The 7744-nt window shown below is 42.3% G+C and overlaps 1 pseudogene; it reads right to left on the reverse strand.

The window, feature by feature from the left end:
• Positions 1-2037: 2037 nt before the first annotated feature.
• Positions 2038-2086, reverse strand: LOC111522084 (annotated as a pseudogene).
• Positions 2087-7744: the final 5658 nt, after the last annotated feature.

A 7744-nucleotide genomic window follows, 5' to 3' on the forward strand; every position in this document is an offset into this window, starting at 1 on the left:
CGGATCTCAGCTCACTGCAAGCTCTGCCTCCCGGGTTTACGCCATTCGCCTGCCTCAGCCTCCCGAGTAGCTGAGACTACAGACGCCTGCCACCTCGCCCAGCTAGTTTTTGTATTTTTAGTAGAGACGGGGTTTCACCGTGTTAGCCAGGATGGTCTCGATCTCCTGACCTCGTGATCCGCCCGTCTCGGCCTCCCAAAGTGCTGGGATTACAGGCTTGAGCCACCACGCCCAATTTATTAGCCACGTGAGCAAGTCATTGGTTGTGCTGCACCTAACGCTGCACCTCTCCTGAACCAAGAAGGAGCACTGGCCTCAGGCAGAAGCTTCAGGAGCCTTTGCCTCCCTCTGGTTTTTTGCACCTCTCGAGGTAAGAACTGACAATGGAGAACTAGACTGGCTCATGGGTGAATTAGCACGCCCTCTGCTCCTGTCTTTCCTTTCCAGTGGCCAGTGTGAGGTGGCAGGGACAATTTCCTGGGCAGAAACTGAGCTGTCCAGACCCCTGCACCCTGTTCTCCTGTTGTGGGCTCAGCCAGGCCTGGCCGAGACAGACAGCCACTGGGGTCCACAAGTTTCCTTGCTTATTGGTTCCTCTCCTAGTGCTTGACAAGGGCAGAGTCAGCTCCCCGCAGACTGAAATTGAAGCCTTGGCTTTGGTGGGGTGAGAACAGGAAGCATCATGGTGGAGAGGCAGAGCAGGCCTCTGGCTCCCCTGGGCTGAGGATAGCCTCGTCTGTGCAGCTTACCTGAGTGTGCACATCCCACGTGGGACCTGGGTGCCCTGGAGAATCTGTGCCTCACAGGGATGCAGCTGTGGTCTGAGTCCTCTGGCCATAATACTGTTAGATGCCCAACCAACATCAAATTTTAAATACGGGAACATGTTGTTTGAAAATAATGACATTTCTGTGTACTTCTTTCAGAAGCCAGTGCTTTTATTTGTTTTGTATCTATCCCACTGGCAGGACACTGTAGGACAAGGTTAAATAATCAGGATGACAGAGTGCTTGTGCCTGTGCCTGTGCCTGTAGCAGGGAGTTCTTCAGGCTTCCGTCACGTCTGCTGTTGGCTGGGTATGGCAAAGAGGTGACTGTATTGGAACAATTTTCTTCTTTCTCTAGATAACTAACAGTGTTTTTCAGGGATGAGATTTGGGTTAATGAAATGTCTTTTTGACTGAGACAATCCTGTGACTTTTCTCCGTAGACCTGCTAGTATGATGCCAGATGAAAACACTGTCTCACAATGTACCATAAAAGTACCATAAACTTTTATATTGTATCATAAAAAAGTACCTCATAGTTCCACATCACAACCAACTCCTTCATGGAGTGATACTCTTTTAACACTCTAAGGATTCAACTTGTTAACAGTATTTTTAGTAATTTTGCATCTATACCTGCAAATAACATCGGGCTATAGTTTTTGTGTTATATTAGGTTCTCGCATAAAAATTGTACTATTCTAGAAACCATTGCAAAACCCCTGTCTTCTCTGTGCCTGGAGATACTTTATATTGTAGGGGAATTGTCTGTGCTTCAAAATTTTAATAGAACTCACTAGTAAAGCAATATAGAGAAGATTTATTGGAATTAAATAATTGTTTATAAAGATTAGAAAGATAATTTTAATTGGGAAAGTAAAATAGCTCCTTTTAACAAATGCAAACAACATGGAAGTGGGTGAAGTGAAAACTGAGAGTCCCAAATTCACCCTACAAAGGCAGCTTCCATATTTTAAGCCCCATTCAGATGGAAAAATTCTGCTAATTCTTTTTATTATTTGTAGTTTTAATTTTATACCTACTAAAACACTTTTTTGAACTTACTTTAATTCTGTGTATAATGTGGATTTGAGTTACTAGTGTTCTTTGACTTTGACCCAAGAGACTTCCTTTAGTATTTCTTATGGCAGGCTTATGAATTCTCTCGGTGTTGTTTATCCAAGAATGTCTTAATTTCTCTTTCTTTTTGACATTTGTTCTTAGCCAAAAGGCAAGATATATTTTAAATTTTAATTAATTAATTAATGGGGGAGGGTAATAGAAAACCTGCTAGACAAATTCTAAAGAGCTGTAATACTTCTGTCTTTTTGGAAGCATGTTTTCTGGATACAGAATTCTTGGTTGGCAGTGTTTTCCTTCAGTGCCCTGACTGTGTCATCTCACTGCCCGTTGGCCCATGGCTTCTGGTCAACAGGTGCTGTTATTTTATCGAGGGCTGATTTACCTGATGACTCATTTCAGTTTCAGGTGAACAGGTTCTATTATTTTAACGAGGGCTGATTTGCCTGATGACTCATCTCGCTCTTGCTGCTTCCAGGACTCCCACTTTCCCTTTGATTGTTTGACTACAGTGTGTGCAGGTACAGCTCTCCTTTCATTTATTCTATTTTGAGAATAAATGAATAAACGACAATAAATGAATAAATGAATATTCATTTATTAAGCTTTTGCAGATATAGATAGATCTTTTTCATCAAATTTGGGGAATTTACACCCATTATTTCTTCAAATAGTATTTGTGTCCCCTTATTTTTCTTTCTGTGATTCCCACTGTGCCTGTGTAGATCCTCTTGATGATGCCCCAAAAGTCTCTGAGGCTCCATTCATTTTTCAACAGTTTTGCTGGTGTTCACGTCGCCATTCTGGAGGAACAGATTTTCAGAGCTTCTTATCCTGCCATTCTGAAAGTGCTTCTCTTGTCTATCCTATTTGTCAGGAAAATAAGAGCTTTCCAAGAAACTTCCAGAAAATCTGAGATTTTTTAAATTATTGGTTAGGATGTCACCACTCCTCTGTGCAAGAGAGGCTGGAAAGTGCAAAGACTTTCTAAGCAAATGCGTCAAAATGGTAAGGGAATTAGGAATGGGATTGATTACTAATCAATAGCGTGTACCATACTATGGTTAAAAGTATTCTGTGTATTTTTCCAAACTTTAAAAACAATTTATATAAACATACACACACATACTACATTTTGTGAGGATTTCACAATTTGTCTATTTTGAGTTGATGAACAATTCAAATGGTTTCCCCAACTATTTATGTTACAAAAGGTGCCACAATGGTACCTGCAGATGTATCTTTGTTCAGACATGCACGTATCTCTGTAAGTCAGTTCTGTGGGAGTGGGACGGTTACGCCACTAGATGTGTGGACTTACGATGTTAATAGGTATATAAAACTGCTTCCTGAAAAGGTTGAAACACTTGAAACCCCCCACAGTAGTATGGGAGTGCCAATTTCTACACATCTTCTCCAACACTGGATACTGTCAGTCACTGATAACTGGAAATTCATATGTCATTACTTTAATTTGCATTTCTCTGGTCAATAAAGAAGTAGAGTATCTTTTCATCTATTGATTATTTATTTGAATTTCTTTTTTAATGAAACACTTCCTTCCCTTTTCATATTGGGGTTTTACATATTTCCTCTCAGATTTTCAGGACTCTTTGTCTATCAAATAAACAGTAGTTGTTTTTACGTTTTATGGTTTGGAAGTTCCTCCCAGTCTCTTGTTTGATTTCCATGCGTAGGTTAGATTTTTTACAGTTAAAATGTTCAGACTTTTCCTTTACGGCCTTTGGAATTTAGACAATGTTTTCTAAAAGACCTTCCCCATCGATTATTTTTAATTTAAAAGTCGCCTTTACGGCCGGGCGGGGAGGCTCACGCCTGTAATCCCAGCACTTTGGGAGGCCGAGGCGGGCGGATCACGAGGTCAGGAGATTGAGACCATCCTGGCTAACACGGTGAAACCCTGTCTCTACTAAAAATACAAAAAATTAGCGGGGCGTGGTGGCGGCGCCTGTAGTCCCAGCTACCCGGGAGACTGAGGCAGGAGAATGGTGTGAACCCGGGAGGCGGAGCTTGCAGTAGCGGAGATTGCACCACTCACTCCAGCCTGACGACAGAGCCAGACTCCAGCTCAAAAAAAAAAAAAAAAGAAAAAAAAAAGTCGCCTTTAGAAAAGATCTATGTGATCTGGTCATTTCTGGGTAAGATGCTTTGATTTCTCTGACTAGAATCATGTTTTATTAAATTATCCTTTTTTTTTTTTTTTTTTTTTTTGAGACGGAGTCTCGCTCTGTAGCCCAGGCTGGAGTGCAGTGGCCGGATCTCAGCTCACTGCAAGCTCCGCCTCCCGGGTTTACTCCATTCTCCTGCCTCAGCCTCCTGAGTAACTGGGACTACAGGCGCCCGCCACATCACCCGGCTAGTTTTTTTGTATTTTTTTTAGTAGAGACGGGGTTTCACCGTGTTGGCCAGGATGGTCTCGATCTGCTGACCTCGTGATCCACCCGTCTCGGCCTCCCAAAGTGCTGGGATTACAGGCTTGAGCCACCGCGCCCGGCTAAATTATCCTTTATTTTAAAAATCTACTCAGATATATTCAATACGTATTAAAAATTAGCAATTAATCTTCTAATTGTACCTTTTACGTTGTATAAACATCTTTTTGTCCCCTCTGGTAACTGTTACTACATGTGTTTGCTTTTCATAGTATTTCCCTGGTCTATCTTTGCTCATCACAATATTTAAAGTATCTTTATGTCATTTTTGTTCTTGATAGGTGTCCTGTAAACATTCTATAGCTTTGACATAAACAGAAAGTTTTTCTTTTTTATAGGAGAATTAAACAGTCATATTTATCATGATCACTAAATTTGGCTGTTATGATGTGTATGTATGTGTGTGTGCACGAGTGTGTATGTGTGTGCATGTGTGTATGTATGTGTGTATATGTATGTGTGTATGTGTGTTTCCTTTCCCTGTGTTTGGATTGATCATTTTCTGTTTGTTCTTCTTTTCACTTGATGATTTGGAATCCTGTTGTTATTCTACCAGTGGTTACCCTTGAATCTGAAAGTACATATAGACTTATAGTTTTTTATTAACTTGAATAATTTGTCAATATCTTCTTATCTGAACAAGAAGGGACCTTAGCATGTTTTTCTTCTCTACTTCTCTTGCAAAATACACTCTGCCCCAAATGTCGGGAATTTTAGTTTTAGAATATTAGTTTTAAATTTGTTCAAATATACTTTCTTCTATTTTATAAATTAATTTATATCGAGGGCATTCACATTTTCAGCCACCTATCGAGTGATTATTTGCCCTCGAATATATGCTGTACCAATCCCTTTGCCTGTTTCTTCTATATCATATCTTGTCTTCTGTGGATTCCTGCTCCTAGACACACATCTTCCACATAAAATCAGGACCCAATTTTGTGGGGAGAGGGTGGGCTACACGAGGGGGTACACTTGGAATGCCCACCTGCCTGGGCTACTTGACCTCCCTCCACAGCCAAGTTCTCCTCAGTGGCAGATCACGTGTTGTCAGACTGACAGCGAACTTCCCTCCCCTCCCTTCACACTCACAAGTAGGAAGCACCAAACATCTCAGAAGTGCTCTAGGAGGATAATCAGTGCCATAAATCCTTGCACCACAGAGCTAAGAGGCAGAAGAATGTTACTTTTCTGGGCACCCAAAAGGCTCTGGAGAAGAAGGGAGGGGAGCACGGATGAGGCTGAAAACATGCTCAGAATGGCTGATTTGAGGGCTCTCCCTGGGAAACTTCCTCTTGTTTTGTGTTGTCAAAAGGGTGGAGAACCCTAAAACAGACATTCGTGTGGGCAAGTATCTAATGTTCAGTGCCACACTTCATTGGAAATAATGACCTTGACAAAAGCCAAACGTCTGTTCCAAGTAAAACAAAAGCAGAGAACACACAACCTCGCCGCGTCCAAAGGCCAAGCCACGCTGGTGCAGGAACAAAGCCTCCCAGTCCGAGGGCGCGCGGCCCTGCGCTGTGTCCTGTCTCCTGTCAGCCGGCCCTGCCCGCGCGCTGAGCCGCGGTTAAGGTTCCGGGAGCAAACAACACGGAAGTGCCAGCCCGGCTGGGTGGAGGGAGCCCCCCGGTCCCGCTGGGGCTGCAGCTCCCTGAGGCCCCGAGGAGACCCCGCTCGCCTGGGCCCCGCCCACCAGAGGGCGCCAGAGAGAAGCCGCGGGGGAGGCGCCTCGGCTGTTTGCCTGAGGCTCCTGGTGCCCCGTTTGAGACACAGGACAAAACGTGTGAACGGCTTCTGTACATTATCAAGTGTGGTGAGGTATGAACACCAGGCAGCGCACTCCCAACCCCAAACAACATCTCATTCAAGCCGCGTCTGCCAGAAGCTCTCACATCCAACTGCCTCCCTCCAGAGGTAGCCGCTGTCCCGAATTTTGCTTTGAATGTTCCCTGTGATTTTCTTTTTTATATTTTGTAATTGGATTTTTAAAGGGATTTCGTAACATTTATATTCCCTGAGGCTTGAATTTTTTGCTCATCATTTGTCGTTACCACGTCGAGAGGTGTTGCTGCAGTTCCTCAACTTTGTGACTCCACAAATAAGAATATGTCGCACTTTGTTTAACCACTGACCTGTCAGATTATTTCCAAGGTTTTGCTACTGCACACTAGGAGTATTTTTCCACATGATTCCTGGAGCACTGTGTAAGAATATCTCTAGGCCAAGTGTGTACCTGGGCAACCTAAAATACATGGAACCAGACTGTTTGGAACCAGACTGTTTTCCAAGTATTTGAACCATTTACATGCTTCCAGTGGTGTCTAAGTGTTCCTGTTATTCCCAACAGTAGTTACTAATATATTTCTTAGTATTTTCCCATCTAATGGATATAAAATGATATTTAATTGTGGTCCCATCTTGCATTTCCTTGATTATAAAGTAGAGAAACTTTCTCTCCCTCTCTTTCTCTCTCTTATCAGAATTATACATACTCTTTCCTGAAATGCCTACCCATGTATTTTATGTATTTTGCTCTCCTCTTCCCTTGGGGTTTTGGTCTCTCATTGTTTGTAGGAGTGCTTTATCCCATCTTCAGTTCTATGTGTTGCAATAATTTTTTCCATCCTTTAGGTTACATTTCTACACTATTTATGGCATTGCTTTTTTATGAACAGATGTTCTCAAGTTATAGTCTTGTATTTTTGGATTAGCACTTTTTGAGTTTAAAAAATTCCTTCTTCCAGCCTGGGTGTTGGAGTGAGACCATGTCTCAAAAATAAAAATCCTTTCTTAGCCAGAAAGATGATAAAGATAACTGCTTATTTATAAGGTTTTACTGTTCAAATTTATGCCCTAAATCTATGCAGGATTTATTTTTACATAGTAAGGACTAAGGAAGTTTGTTTCTCATATATTTATGAATTGTCCCAGGATCCTGTCTCTGATCCCCAAATCTTCTTCCAGCACAAGACAAAGTTCTTACACAGGCGATGCATCAGAGGCCTGTCTCTCCCTGGTCCAATGCCACAGCATTCTAATTATCATAGCTTTGTAGTAGTATTGATATCAAATAGTGCAAGTCCTGTTGGGATTCACTCAGGATGGTGGTAGAAACATTAAAGGGAAATATTAGGGAAAGTTATAGGGAATAGTCACAAACCTTTTTGGAAGGCTGAAAGGTTACACAGTTTGTAATAATTGAACAGGCTGAAGGCAGCTGGTTCTTACCTTAGAGCATTAGGTCATAGGGTAAATACTAGGGACAATAGGGGCTTCCCCAGTTAAGTCTGTTTACCCCACCTCCATTAACTAACCTCTGAGCCAGATGGCCCACTTCGGGGGAGGTCAACCAGGGAAATTGCCCCATGGTGGTATTAAACCGTGGTACCTGAGCTTTAATCATTCATAGAACTACTCTCTTAACCATGTTAATTATCCACAA

Source organism: Piliocolobus tephrosceles, chromosome 9 (genome assembly GCF_002776525.5).
Source record: "Piliocolobus tephrosceles isolate RC106 chromosome 9, ASM277652v3, whole genome shotgun sequence".
NCBI classification, from domain to species: Eukaryota; Metazoa; Chordata; class Mammalia; order Primates; family Cercopithecidae; genus Piliocolobus; species Piliocolobus tephrosceles.